General features: G+C 43.9%; 1 pseudogene across 1 annotated transcript in view; it reads right to left on the reverse strand.

Annotated features, from left to right (window-relative positions):
* Positions 1 to 7,226: 7,226 nt before the first annotated feature.
* The window catches only part of LOC144892341 (uncharacterized), a 62,580-nt pseudogene continuing 56,251 nt past the window's right edge, over positions 7,227 to 13,555 (reverse strand). The window contains exon 3 of the transcript XR_013623524.1: positions 7,227 to 11,164. The product of XR_013623524.1 is annotated as an uncharacterized LOC144892341 (transcript). The remainder of the gene's footprint in view (positions 11,165 to 13,555) is intronic.

Raw genomic sequence — 13,555 nt, forward strand, 5'->3', positions numbered from 1 at the left:
CCCAAATCTCCACAACTCTTCACGAAGACTTTTAAAACCCGAAATCTTCACAACTCTTCACGAAGACGTTTAAAACCCGAAATCTTCACAACTCTTCCCAAACTCATGAAGATGTTTAAAACCATAATTCTCCACAGGTCTTCCTCTACTCCACTCACGATGTTTAAAACCCCAAATCTCCACAACTCTTCACGAAGACGTTTAAAACCCGAAATCTTCACAACTCTTCCCAAACTCATGAAGATGTTTAAAACCATAATTCTCCACAGGTCTTCCGCCACTCCACTCACGAAGATGTTTAAAACCATAATTCTCCACACCACAGGTCTTCCTCCACTCCACTCACGAAGATGTTTAAAACCATAATTCTCCACAGGTCTTCCTCCACTCCACTCACGAAGATGTTTAAAACCATAATTCTCCACACCACAGGTCTTCCTCCACTCCACTCACGAAGATGTTTAAAACCATAATTCTCCACACCACAACTCTTCCTCCACTCACGAAGATGTTTAAAACCATTATTCTCCACAGGTCTTCCGCCACTCCACTCACGAAGATGTTTAAAACTCCAAATCGCCACAACTCTTTTGACGAGGATGTTTAAAACCCGAGATATACAGAATCCTCCTCAAATCACCATTCGCACCTGGTAAAACCACTCACCTTGTTTCTTTCGCTGCGCGGGAACCAGAACCACGCTTGATTCACCCACGACTCTTCTTCTTCTTCTTCTTCTTCTTCTTCAGGTTATTTAGCTTCCTCTTCTTCTTCTTTGTTGTATTCGGTGCACCAGAATGCAATGTCGTTTTTCAAAGAGGAATCACGCCATTACCTTCCGGTACACCGAATATGTTACTTCTCTCGAATTCCTCTCGATCGTTACGTAACCCCTAACAACGTGTATTACCAGATCATTGCTTTGACACAATTAATCTCGGTAAAATGTATTCCACACAAAAATATCCATTGCTGAAAAAACGAGGAAGAAGAAGGTTCGACAAGCCAAGCTGGAAGATACACCCTCGTTGTCGGAGCGGAACCATGAATATTAATACGGGGGCGCAGCAGTCATCGTGCTGAATGGCGGGAATCTGGAGGGTTCCCCCAGTAGAAGGAGAATGTTGGTTCTGAGGCTGCCACCCTCACAGCCAATCGCTATTTCATTTATCTCAAAATCGACATTCTTCTCCGACTTGTGGGATATTGATTATTACCCTGTGGTCGTGAAGCGACAGGCAGGGTGAGGCATTCGGGTGCGAACGCGCGTCTTCATTTTTTTAATTCATTTTCTCTCCAACCGTTGGTCCGATTGACACAAAAATTTTTCATAGGAGCGCCTCCGCCTGCATAATTTTTTTATTCATAATTATGACGTCATAGGCCACGTGGTACGAACGCCATCTTGGAAAAACGTTGCACCTCCATATCTCCGAAACAGCTCAATGGAAAAAATTGAAATAAGGCTCAAAGTGAAGTACTCCCAATGAGGAACAATCGAACAAGATAATAATAATAATCTATCTATAATTCCAGTAATCTCTGTGTGTGTGTCTGTGTGTGTGTCTGTGTGTGTGTATGCGTGTGTGTATGCGACCGCTGTTTCTCGACAACTACCGGTCCGATATACTTGAAACTTGCCAGGTATATTGCTGGTGACCCGAGGATGTGCCTTTTCAAGGTTTGAAATTAATCGGACAAGTAGTTACCGAGCTATGGCGATTTAGCCGTTCTCCGTTCGCTTTGGCTTTGCGAATGGACCAAACCATTTCATGTAAATAGAGGGGGGGGGGGGGGGGGGAGTTCTGTGGTCGTTGCGAATGGACCAAACCATTTCATGTAAATAGAGGGGGGGGGTTCTGTGGTCGTTACTGCCACGTGGTTTCAAAGTTTTTTTTTGTTGTTGTTGTTTGCACGCATGTTTTTTTGCACCCACGTACGGGCATGCCCTAGTAATAATAATAATAATAATTCATTTATTTTGTATAGCGCTTTTCAAGAAGCCCAAAGGTGCTTTGACAGAGTGGAAAACATAATGCATAACAATACATGAAAACAACAATTGCAAAAAGACAAGAATCAATAGGGAAATATTTAAAGCAAAAGGAGGGAGAAGGAGAAGAGATAGTCAGGGGTTAAATGCTGTGGGTTGAATGTTGAATGCAGTGTTGAACAGGTGGGTCTTTAGTGATGTTTTGAATGTGGTGAGTGAGGAGGAGTCTCTGATGGTGTGAGGTAGTGAGTTCCAGAGGGTGGGAGCAGTGATGGAGAAAGCCCTGTCCCCCCAGGATCGGAATTTGGTCTGGATGGAGGGGGTCAGGAGGTTGGTACCAGCAGAGCGGAGGCTGCGGGTGGGAGTGTGTCTGGAGAGGAGGTCAGCCAGGTAGGATGGGGCCAGGTTATGGAGGGCTTTGTATGTCAAGAGGAGGATTTTGTACTGGATTCTCTGGGGGATGGGGAGCCAATGAAGCTTGTAAAGGACGGGGGTGATGTGGTCACAGGTCCGGGAATGGGTGAGTAGACGGGCAGCGGAGTTCTGAATGTATTGGAGTTTATTGGTGATTTTTGAGGGTGAACCATAGAGGAGGCTATTGCAGTAGTCCAGACGGGAGGTGATGAAGGCGTGGATGAGGGTTTCTGCAGCCGTGGAGGAGAGGGATGAGCGGAGACGGGCAATGTTTTTCAGGTGAAAGAAGGCTGTCTTTGTGATCTGTTTAGTGTATTTGTCGAAGGAGAGGGTTTGGTCAAAGATGACGCCAAGATTCCGGATGTGAGGGGAGGTTGATACTGGGATACCGTCGATGTTGAGGGCAAAGTTATGGGTGGATTTTGTGAGCGTTTTTGGGCCAATGATGATTATTTCAGATTTATCACAGTTAAGTTTGAGGAAGTTGATTTGAAGCCAGGATTTTATTTCAGTGATGCAGTTTGTCAGGATAGAGTGGGTGTCGGTGGAGACGGACTTGGTGGAGATGAAAAGCTGGATGTCATCGGCGAAGCAGTGGAATTGGAGACCATGACGGCGGATTAAGTGACCGAGGGGGGACAGGTAAAGGATGAAGAGGAGGGGGCCAAGAACTGAACCTTGGGGGACACCTTGGGGGAGGGGAGCAGTGGGGGATTTGCAGTTATTGATGGAGATGAACTGGCATCTGTCAGAGAGGTATGATTTAATCCAAGAGAGGGGCAGTGCCGGTAACGTTAAAGGTGGATTCAAGTCGGGTGAGGAGGATGGTGTGATCGATGCTGTCAAAGGCAGCGCTGAGGTCGAGGAGGACGAGAATGTTGAGGTTGCCAGCGTCAGAGGAGAGGAGAAGGTCGTTGGTGATTTTGAGGAGAGCAGTTTCAGTACTGTGGTTGGAGCGGAATCCAGATTGGAATGTTTCATACAGGTTATTGGCAGAGAGGTGATGTTTGAGTTGAGTGGCTACAGCGCGTTCCAAAACTTTTGACAGAAAGGGTAGGTTGGAGATGGGTCTGAAGTTGTTTAGGGTGTCAGGGTTTAGAACAGGTTTTTTTAGAATGGAGGTAACAGCAGCAATTTTGAGGGAAGGTGGGACGATGCCTGTAGACAGGGAGGAGTTTATTGTTGCAATGATAAGTGGAGAGAGAGCAGGGAGGGAGGCCTTGACAAAGCTGGAGGGGATGGGGTCAAGAGTGCAGGTGGCAGTTTTCATTCCTATGAGGAGTTCAGAGAGGTCAGTAGGGGAGATTGGGGAGAACCGAGACAGGGGATGGCAGGACAAGGGGGGGCAGGTGGTTGGAGGGGGAGCGGGTGCGGCGGTGGTCAGGCTGTTGTAGATGTTGTCAATTTTGCGTTGGAAGAAAGAGAGGTAGGAGATGCAGTTGTCTACTGTGAATGACTGGGTGGTGGTGTTCAGGGGGCGGAGGAGTTTGTTTATTGTCGAGAAGAGTGCTTTTGGGTTTCCGGAGCCAGAGTGGATAATTTGAGAGTAGTAGGCGGAGCGGGCGCGGGAGAGGGCATCTTTGTAGTGTTGTAGGTGGTCCTTGTAGGCTTGGGAGTGAACTGTGAGACCTGTTTTATTGTGGAGTCTTTCAAGTTGGCGAGCACGAGTTTTCATCAGGCGGAGTTCAGGGGTAAACCAGGGAGCAGAATGGGTGAAAGAAACTGTTTTGGTTTTTACAGGCGCAAGCTGGTCAAGGCAGGAGGAGAGAGTGTGGTTGTAGTAGTCAGTGAGGTCGGAAGGGGTGTGGAGGTCAACGAAGGGAGAAGTGGACATTTTTTCAGAGATGGTGGATGAGAATGAGGTAGGTGAAAGAGCATTTACCTTACGGAAGGTGATAGTGCGATAATGTCTTGGTGTTGGGGTGGGGATGTTGATGGTCATAGTGATAGCTAAGTGGTCAGAGAGGGTGAGGTCAGAGCCAGAGAGATGGTGCAAATTTAATCCAGTGGAGCAGACAAGGTCCAAAATGTGACCACGGATATGGGTAGGAAAGTCGACATGTTGAGTGAGGTTAAAGCAGGTGAGTAAATCAGTGAAGTCAGTGGTTATTGTGGAGTCAGTGGAGTCCATGTGGATATTGAAATCACCAAGGAGGAGGATTGAGGGGGAGAGGGAACATAGCTGGGTCAGAAAGTATGAGAAGTCAGACAGGAATGATGGGTGTGGCTTGGGAGGGCGGTAGACGACAGCCATGACTGACTGCGTGCGACCAGATAGTTTAAAAGCCAGGTGTTCAAATGATGAGGATGAGGCGATGGGGATGAGGCTGGTCCTGATGTCTTGACGGTGGATAACGGCAATTCCACCACCTCGGCCCCCCGAGCGTGGTTTATTGACGTAGGAATATCCATTGGGTGTGGTGAGGTTGAGTGTATAGTAGTCCAGAGGTTGTTGCCAGGTTTCAGTGAGACAGAGAAAGTCCAGTTTGTTATCCAGGATGTATTCGTTCAGGATGAGGCATTTGTTGTTGAGGGACCGGGTGTTGAACAGGGTGAGCTTGATGTTGTTTTGAACAGCAGGGATGAATTCAGGTGATTTAGCCAGGGTTCGTAGGCAGGAGGTGCGATTGTGTGCGTTGTTGTGACCAGGTGCGTTGGGATGATGAGTGGGAGTGCGCTGAGCTGACCAGAGGACGGGGATGGAGTGACCTGATTGCAAATATACAAACTTACGACCGGAGCCACGGTGAATGTACCTGGGTCGTCGGAGGAGTCCATTTGATTTGATGGCAGAGATGCATGATGGGGTGGAGCGGGTATTGAGCAGAAGGAGCCTTGCGGCGGAGTACCGCAGAGCCATGTCAGGCAGGAGAGGAGAGACGAGACGAGGCCAAGGTTGAGGAGGTGAAACAATGGTCCCAACCCATGGGAACGGGCCCGAGGAAACGAAGGAGCCAGGTAGATGAAGCCAGGAGCAGAGCCTGGACCAAGCAGAGGGCAGGCAGGAGCAAAGAGATGATCACGAGGCCAAGGTTGATCACGGCAAAGCGGCAAATGCAGCGGCAATCGACCACTGCCGCTACAAATCTAGATCACGGCGGGAAACCGCCACCAAACCGCTGCGATGGTCACAACCCACGAGAGCGTGCCCGAGGAAACAGCGAGCAGGCAAAGGAGCCGGGCAGGCGAAGCAGGGAGCAGAGCCGGGGCTATGCAGAGGGCAGACTCAATGGCCAAAAAATCCGCACGACCACCAAAAAAAAGCAAGCAACTGACAGTGGCCCGGTCGAAGAAGCGGCGAGCATGTGACGCCTGCGTCCTCTTCATCAAGATGTGTGAATGTCATCGGTGCCATCGTTATGACGTCATAATTCGACAAGTGTAATGCTTCATCCTATAAGTATGATTTTCTTTTCTCTACAACTGTTTGTCTGATGGACACTAAATTTTCACCACAGGAGCGCATCTTCCTGTCGAATATTTTAATGATAATTATGATGTCATAGGTTACGTGTGCGATACAGGCACCATCTTGGAAAAATTGAAAAAAGTTTCACCTCTCCATCTCCGAAACCACTCCCTGGAAAAAATTGAAACATGGTGCGTTGTCAAGTACTCTCCATAGGGAATGAGATGAGTTGATTAGGGCGAGGAGATCGGGATAGGAGTTAGGGCAAGGCGTTAGGGCGTCTTTTCCTCGTCTGAAGTCTTTTTCATTGCTGACCCCAAATATGAACTGGTCCGATATGAACTCATCAAGCATCACCCGTACTCAGTCGTTTGTTTGCCTCTCGTCGTTCTGCAAGGAACGAAATGATGGATTGCTCCAGTCTTTCCAAGCAACCGCTCAACTTGAAACGTGTAATGGTTTTATGAGGCTTCGGTGAAAAATGCTCATCGACCAATTTTCACGATATCTTACTATAATTCACCAAATGTCCGTCCGTCCGTCTGTTCGAAGGTTCCGCAAAAACGGCTGAACCGATCACAATATTTTGGGTGGGTATTCCTGGGACCCCTGGGAGTAAAATAGGCTATATTGTTTTTTCGAATTTTTCGAAACACGATGGAATAATATTTACCAATATGAACAATGATGTGCCTTTTGTTGAAATTCTACAAATACTGTTTATTCTATGTACCAGGAGAGAGTATGTCGACTCCTGACGAACTCTTCGTGTATAAACGTGTGTCTCCGAAGTAACATGGCAGCGTGTGCAAAGCGACTGAGAAACAGGTGTAGCGGCCGCTTCCGTGTTATACATTCGGCGCGCACTCTTCACACATAAACCTGCGACTGAGAAAGACGTGTAGCAGGACTAGCGGCCACTTCCGTTTTGCAGAATTCAATCTTTTTTCAAAATGAGCACCATGTACTGTTTAGATTTTGACGATTTGCGTGTGATATGATTCAACAGATGTTTACATGAATCGTTTAAAATAAAAAAAGCCTTTCGATATTTTGCTTTTTCATTTGGGCCTCCCATTTGAAGCCCAGCCCGAAGGGCAGGTACCGTTGCTCGTCTTCAAAATGCACTCCTCGTGGTTTCCTGGGTGCACACAGGGACTGGATCACTGCATAAGCTTTACCTACCACAGCCGACAACAAAATGTCGCGTTTCGTGCTGTTTGCCGTGATCTGGTTCACTTCACAGTAAAAAGTCAAACGTTCCAAGTGAGCAGCCCATGACTGCCTGGGGTTGAATTCCTCCAATTTCCCATCAGTATCCAGTTTCCTCACCGTCAAATGTTAAGTGCTCAGACAAAAAAGGACATCAGAACGACAGAGTCTCTCCAGCAACCGTCAACACATCTTTATTCTGCACCATGGCCCCGTACAGTGCACACTCGTCCACGCTGTATGGACCATGCCCCCCTTTCGACGAGCTGATACATTACAGGCTCCAAACAATGTGAATCCCCCTCTGTATATTTTCATTCCAACCAACAAACGAGAAAGCATCTGAAAATGCAAATCATGTCTGCATCAGTTTGTAATAAGATGTCTTCTTCTTTTGTGTGCTCAAAATAGTGAAAACAGTTTACAAAATAAAATACAAAATGAAAATCGATTATTTTATTCAGCCTTGACCTTTTGATTGAAAAAAAAAATCAGCTTCTAGTTTTTGATTGGTGAACCAATTCTGTGACTCAACATGCAAATTCTTAAATTTTCAGGTCAATTGGATAAAAAATGACAATTTTATGCGACCCTGACCTTTGACCAAATTATTATTTACTTTCTCCATATTCTCAAAATAAAGAATTTTTGAAAATTTTATGACAACTCAAATGGTAAAAAGTTATGGCTCAGACGGATGGACACACACACACACACACACACACACACACACACACACACACACACACACACACACACACACACACACACACACACACACACACACACACACACACACACACACACACACGTGATTACAAAACCCCATCTCCTGCTGTTCAAGGGATGGACGAATTGGACTAATTAATACGAGCATGAATATAACAAAATACAATGTTAAACACTTGACTCTTTCTTCTCCGGTTGCCACCACAGGGACTGCTCATTGTTTCGTCAGAGATGATAGCCTCGCCTCTTCGTTCATCGCCGCAGCATCCCTCGGTGTGTGTGTGTGTATGTATGTATGTCCGTGTGTATATATGTATGTCCGTCCGTATGCATGTAAGTATGTCTGTATGTACGTATGTCCGTGTGTATGTGTGTATGTATGTCCGTATGTATGTAAGTATGTGTATGTGTTGACAAAGTCGCTGGAGGCATTATGTTTTCAGGTTGTCCGTCCGGCTGTCCGCCCGTCCGTGATAGGTTTTCGTTACCGCAATAACTTGAGAACTGCTAAAGGGATCTTCGTCAAACCTGGCACAAGTACAGCATGTATAATGAGGTAAAGATGAACTGATTAGATTTTGGGGTCAAGAGGTGAAAGGTCAAAGTCTATAATATGTCTATATCTTGAGAACGGCTGAAGTGATCCAATTCAAACTTCGTACAGGTATGTATAATGATGATTAACTTATAAGATTTTGTGGTCAGATCAAATCTGTAATGGGTCTATAACATGAGAATGGCTGAAGTGATCCAATTCAAAGTTTGTACAGATATGTATAATATTGTAAAGATTAAGTGATTCGATTTTGGGGTCAAAGGTCAAAGGTCAAATTTGTAATAGGTCTATAACTTGAGAACGGCTGAAGTGATCTAATTCAAAGTTGGTGCAGGTATGTATAATGATGTAAAGATGAAATGATTAGAAGTTGGGGTCAAGAGGTCAAAGTCTGTAATAGGTCTATAACTCGAGAATGGCTGAAGTTATACAATTCAAACTTGGTACAGGTATGTATAATGATGTAAAGATTAACCGATTCGATTTTGGGTTGAACGGGTCAAAGGTTGAAGGTCAAAGTCTGTGATAGGTCCATAATTTTGAGAATGGCTAAAGGGATCTAATTCAAACTGGGTACAGATATGTGTAATGATGTAAAGATCAACTGATTAGATTTTGGGGGGCCCAAGATCAAAGGCCAAAGGTCATGCCAGGTAAAAATGTGCTAACTTGGGCACAGTTGAATGAATTTAAATCAAACATGATACAAGGATTATAATGATGTAATAATGTGGGCCGAGGCATATCAGTCGATTTCATGATGAAGAGTGCCGTTCTAGTTCATAAATTGAAATGAGTACGTGAATCTTTTTGGGAAAACGTAAGCTTGAATTCCATTGTAAAGATATGTGTGCACAAAATAATTCAATTTAAAACTAATTTAAAAATGTAACTATCACAGAACAGAACATGGTTCACAAGGGAGTTGTGAAGATAGCCCTCAGCGATCGAGGCAGTGTTCTGTTGTTTATACACCGCCCAAACAACTATGTGGCATTCTCTCAAGCAGCGTTTTTACCACAGAGGTTACACAGGTCCTTGCTATTATTTTCAGCTATTTTCTCTCAAAATTGCGAGTTGGACAGGCGACTGGGACGGACTTTTGTGAAGTCGGTGAGAGCATGATGGAGGAGCGGAACGTGTTAAATATTCCGCTGTTTCGGTGTGGGAATGCCCATTTTGCTTTTATGAGCGGGAGAGGGAAGAAGGGAGGGAGAGAGAGTAAAGATTGGACAGATTTGGAAGGGGGGAGTGTGGAGTTGTGGTGGGGAGGGGGTTGAAGGCTTGAAGGCTTGAAGTGGGGGAGGGGATTGATGCGTTCGGGCTGGTAGTGGGAGGACCTGGTGTTGGGGGAAGAAAAAGCAAAAAAGGGACAGAGTTGGAAGGAGGAGGGTAAGTCTTTGTGGGGGGAAGACTTTCAGTGGGGAGGGGGCAGTTGAGAAGTTGGCAGAATTGCAAGTGTTACTTTATTCAGTAAAAACGTCATTGGCCACAGGTGTGTGTCAATGTAAGCAGGTGACACAAACATCCTCCAGGTAAGGTGCTTGTGTGTTTTAAGGCAGGATGATTGAATGAAAGACTTTTTGCAAATGGTGTTCGGGTCCCAGTCCTATTCCCGATTCATAAATTATCTCCCTTCTTATCCATCTTGCCCACCTGCATCTCATTCCTCCCCACACCCATTGTTGGTCCTAATCAGCCTCAATCTCTTCCATGAGCCTTGGCTACGTATAAAAAGGTAAAATAAAAAGTGTTTCAGGAGCTCACATGATTTGATGAAGGATTTTACACAAATTTTGCATTTGCATGAACATTCTCTTTGTTGGTAATCTCCTTGTCTCCATTGTGATTTCCACGTGTTTTTTCAGGTGGCATGACCGATTGAAAGATTCTCTGCAAACTGTGCATTTGTACGGTCATTCTCTGTTGTGAATTCTCATGTGTTGTTTAAGGGTGGATGACTGATTAAAAGATTTTCCACAACTTGTGCATTTGTATGGGCGTTCACCATTGTGAATTTGCATGTGTATTTTTAGGTGGAATGACTGATTAAAAGATTTTCCACAACTTGTGCATTTGTATCGGCGTTCACCATTGTGAATTTGTATGTGTGATTTAAGGCTGGATGATCGATTAAAAGATTTTCCACAACTTGTGCATTTGTATGGGCGTTCACCATTGTGAATTTTCATGTGCCTTGTAAGGTGGGATGACCGATTAAAAGATTTTCCACAACTTGTGCATTTGTATGGGCGTTCACCATTGTGAATGTCCATGTGCCTTGTAAGGTGGGATAACCGATTAAAAGATTTTCCACAACTTGTGCATTTGTACGGGCGTTCACCATTGTGAATTTTCATGTGCCTTATAAGGGTGGATGAATGTGTAAAAGATTTTCCACAACTTGTGCATTCGTATGGACGTTCACCATAATGAATTGCCATGTGTGATTTCAGGGTGGATGAATGTTTAAAAGATTTTCCACAAATTGTGCATTCGTGTGGGCGTTCATCATTGTGAATTTTCATGTGCCTTATAAGGGTGTATGAATGTTTAAAAGATTTTCCACAACTTGTGCATTTGTATGGGCGATCATCATTGTGAATTTGTACGTGTCTTTTAAGGTCGAATGGATGTTTAAAAGATTTTCCACAACTTATACATTTGTACGGGCGTTCAGCATTGTCTCCTTTGTGAATCTGGTGAACATTTTTACGTGCAAACAATTCATTTTTCGTTTTGTTGTGTTTGTAAAAAGTCTTGTTTGCTTCAGTTGGCGAGTCCTGTGGGCCTGGGTCTACGCTGTTTATAAAAGTAGGTGCAGTCTCCCTTGCAGATTCAATGGATCCACCTGTAAATACAACATCACGTCACATGTAAAAATAAAAATAAAAAAAATCTGATATTGCTCAATACTCGCGATATAATTCTGACAAACGTACACAAACATGTACATATTGTTACGTTTGTGGGGATAGGGGATATAATACCATCGTGGAAATAGGATTGCATAGTAATAGTATGGACTGTGTACGGGTGGAAGACATCTCAATGTATTAAGGAGGGAAAACTGTGAGCTTAAGATCGTTTACGTGTCACCACACGGGAGGGTGGCGTTGGGTTGACTCTGTTGGATCTAAGATTAGTTCTCTCCCAGTAGTCATACCCCGTTTTATGCCATTTCGATCTACGTCAAATCCGACTTTACGCCACTCTTCTAGAGTAAATTTCAGTTCAACGAACGTCATTATGTGCGACTTTTACGGATGTGAAAAAAAAATAATTCCTTAAAAATATATTTAAAATAAATAAAATAGTACATAAATTAACAATAAAAGAAGCTAAAAAACAATTTAAAATACAATAAAAAGCACATTAAAAATATTTTAAAATGTATGTACAGTATACTGTACGTACGCGCAGCTGCTGGTTCTCATTCAAAACAGAGGCGACGTACAGTATTCCTTTACTGTGTCTGTGTTAGCCATGGGTCCTAAGAAGGATAATGCTCGTCTTTCCAAGCGTAATGTGGTTACGATGGAAGATAAGTTAAATCTGATTAAAAGGTATGAAAAAGGTTTAAAAGTGTCGGTGATAGCGCATAGACCTTATCGCGAATCGGAACCGCAATGCGTCATGGGATCGGAAAGGGGCAATAGCGCCGCCGGCGGTCGCTGTCACTTTGACAGACTGCTTGTTTGCATTGACACACTACGTGATCCTTACCACTTTAAACTACTTTTCGGACTTTTTCCTGTGACAAATTAACTGTGAACTGTGATCAGCTCATGAGCCAGTATTTGCAAGCCAAGGACACCGTCGCAAAACTGAAAGCCGCCATTGCAGTATGTAACAAGAAGCTTACTGTTTCGGACATAGCAAACTGTGATGAACTTGTGAAACTTTATACAGGTTTACCTAGTTATGACCTGTTTAAGTGGTTATTAGCAGAAGTATCCCCTCATGCACAGAACCTTCATTATTATAAGGGGAAATTATCAATGGAAGCCAAGACCTAGCAAATAAACAATGGAAGACAGAAGGTAAATTATCAATGGAAGACAAGACCTGGCAAATAAACAATACAACAAAACTCGGAGTTAAGCGATCTCAATATTTAGAGGATCAACTACTCATGATACTCATGAAGCTTCGGCTTAATCTTCACGAGGAGGACCTCGTATTTCGCTTTGGATTAGGACAAAGCACCGTCTCCCAAGTTTTGTTCGCAAGTGTACAGCCAATATGTCAAGACTACTCTCAAGTGCCATGTTGGTATTACACCTAGCGGAACAATTTGATACATTTCCAAACCTACAGGATGAAACACGTCGGACAAAAAAATTGTAAAGATGACGAACATTGTAGACAAGTTCCAGCCCGGCGATATTTGTATGGCCGATCGAGGTTTCAACATTCAGGAACTGTTCTTGCATAAGCAGGTTGTTTCTCATCTCCAATGGGAACCCCCCCTTTCCCTCAAATATTTCTTTAAATCGCTGGATTTTAACGCCAAAAAACGCTGAATTTCTTTCACATTAGCCATCTTCCTTTCCGTAAACACAGCGTCGATCGTAGACAGATGCTTCCTCTTCTGGGTTCGTGTTTACCTTTGCCCCCTTTTCGATCCGATCATGCTTTGCGGTGGAGCGCCCTCTGTTGATATTTACCGATTCGCGATAAGGTCTATGCCTTAGGGCTGCCACGGTCGACGGTATCGACCATCATTCATGATAGGGAACGTATTCTCACATACGTCACTGAAAAAGCGCCGCCGGCTAAGACTGCTAAAATGTGTGTTTGTGTTCAGAAGAGACGCCATGTTTAAGGTGAATAACATAATCTTATTAATTTTATTTATTATTCTTTAAAATTCATTTATTAATTGTGTTCATTACTCATTAAAAAATATGACTAAAATGTGTTTTTAGTGTTCTTTAAGGTTTAGCGATAGTTATATACTTTCGCGAGTTTTTTACTCTAGTTTTATGGTGTTTGTCTTCATTTTAAGGCATTTTTAAGTCTTTTTTTTTTTTTGTATACAAGATCGAGGCTCGTGAAATGCCCTAAAAGGCATTACGCCCGGTTTACGTCAAAAACCGAGTTACGTCACGGCTTATGGAACCAATTAATGACGTAGGCCGGGGTATCACTCTATGCAATTACCCTCGATGGTTTTTCCTTTTGTTTTTACAATTAAAACAAGCTGGCCATATAAACACACATATTTAAACAATAACAA

This window comes from Myxine glutinosa, chromosome 5 (assembly GCF_964187855.1).
Source record: "Myxine glutinosa chromosome 5, kmMyxGlut1.1, whole genome shotgun sequence".
Lineage (NCBI taxonomy): Eukaryota > Metazoa > Chordata > Myxini > Myxiniformes > Myxinidae > Myxine > Myxine glutinosa.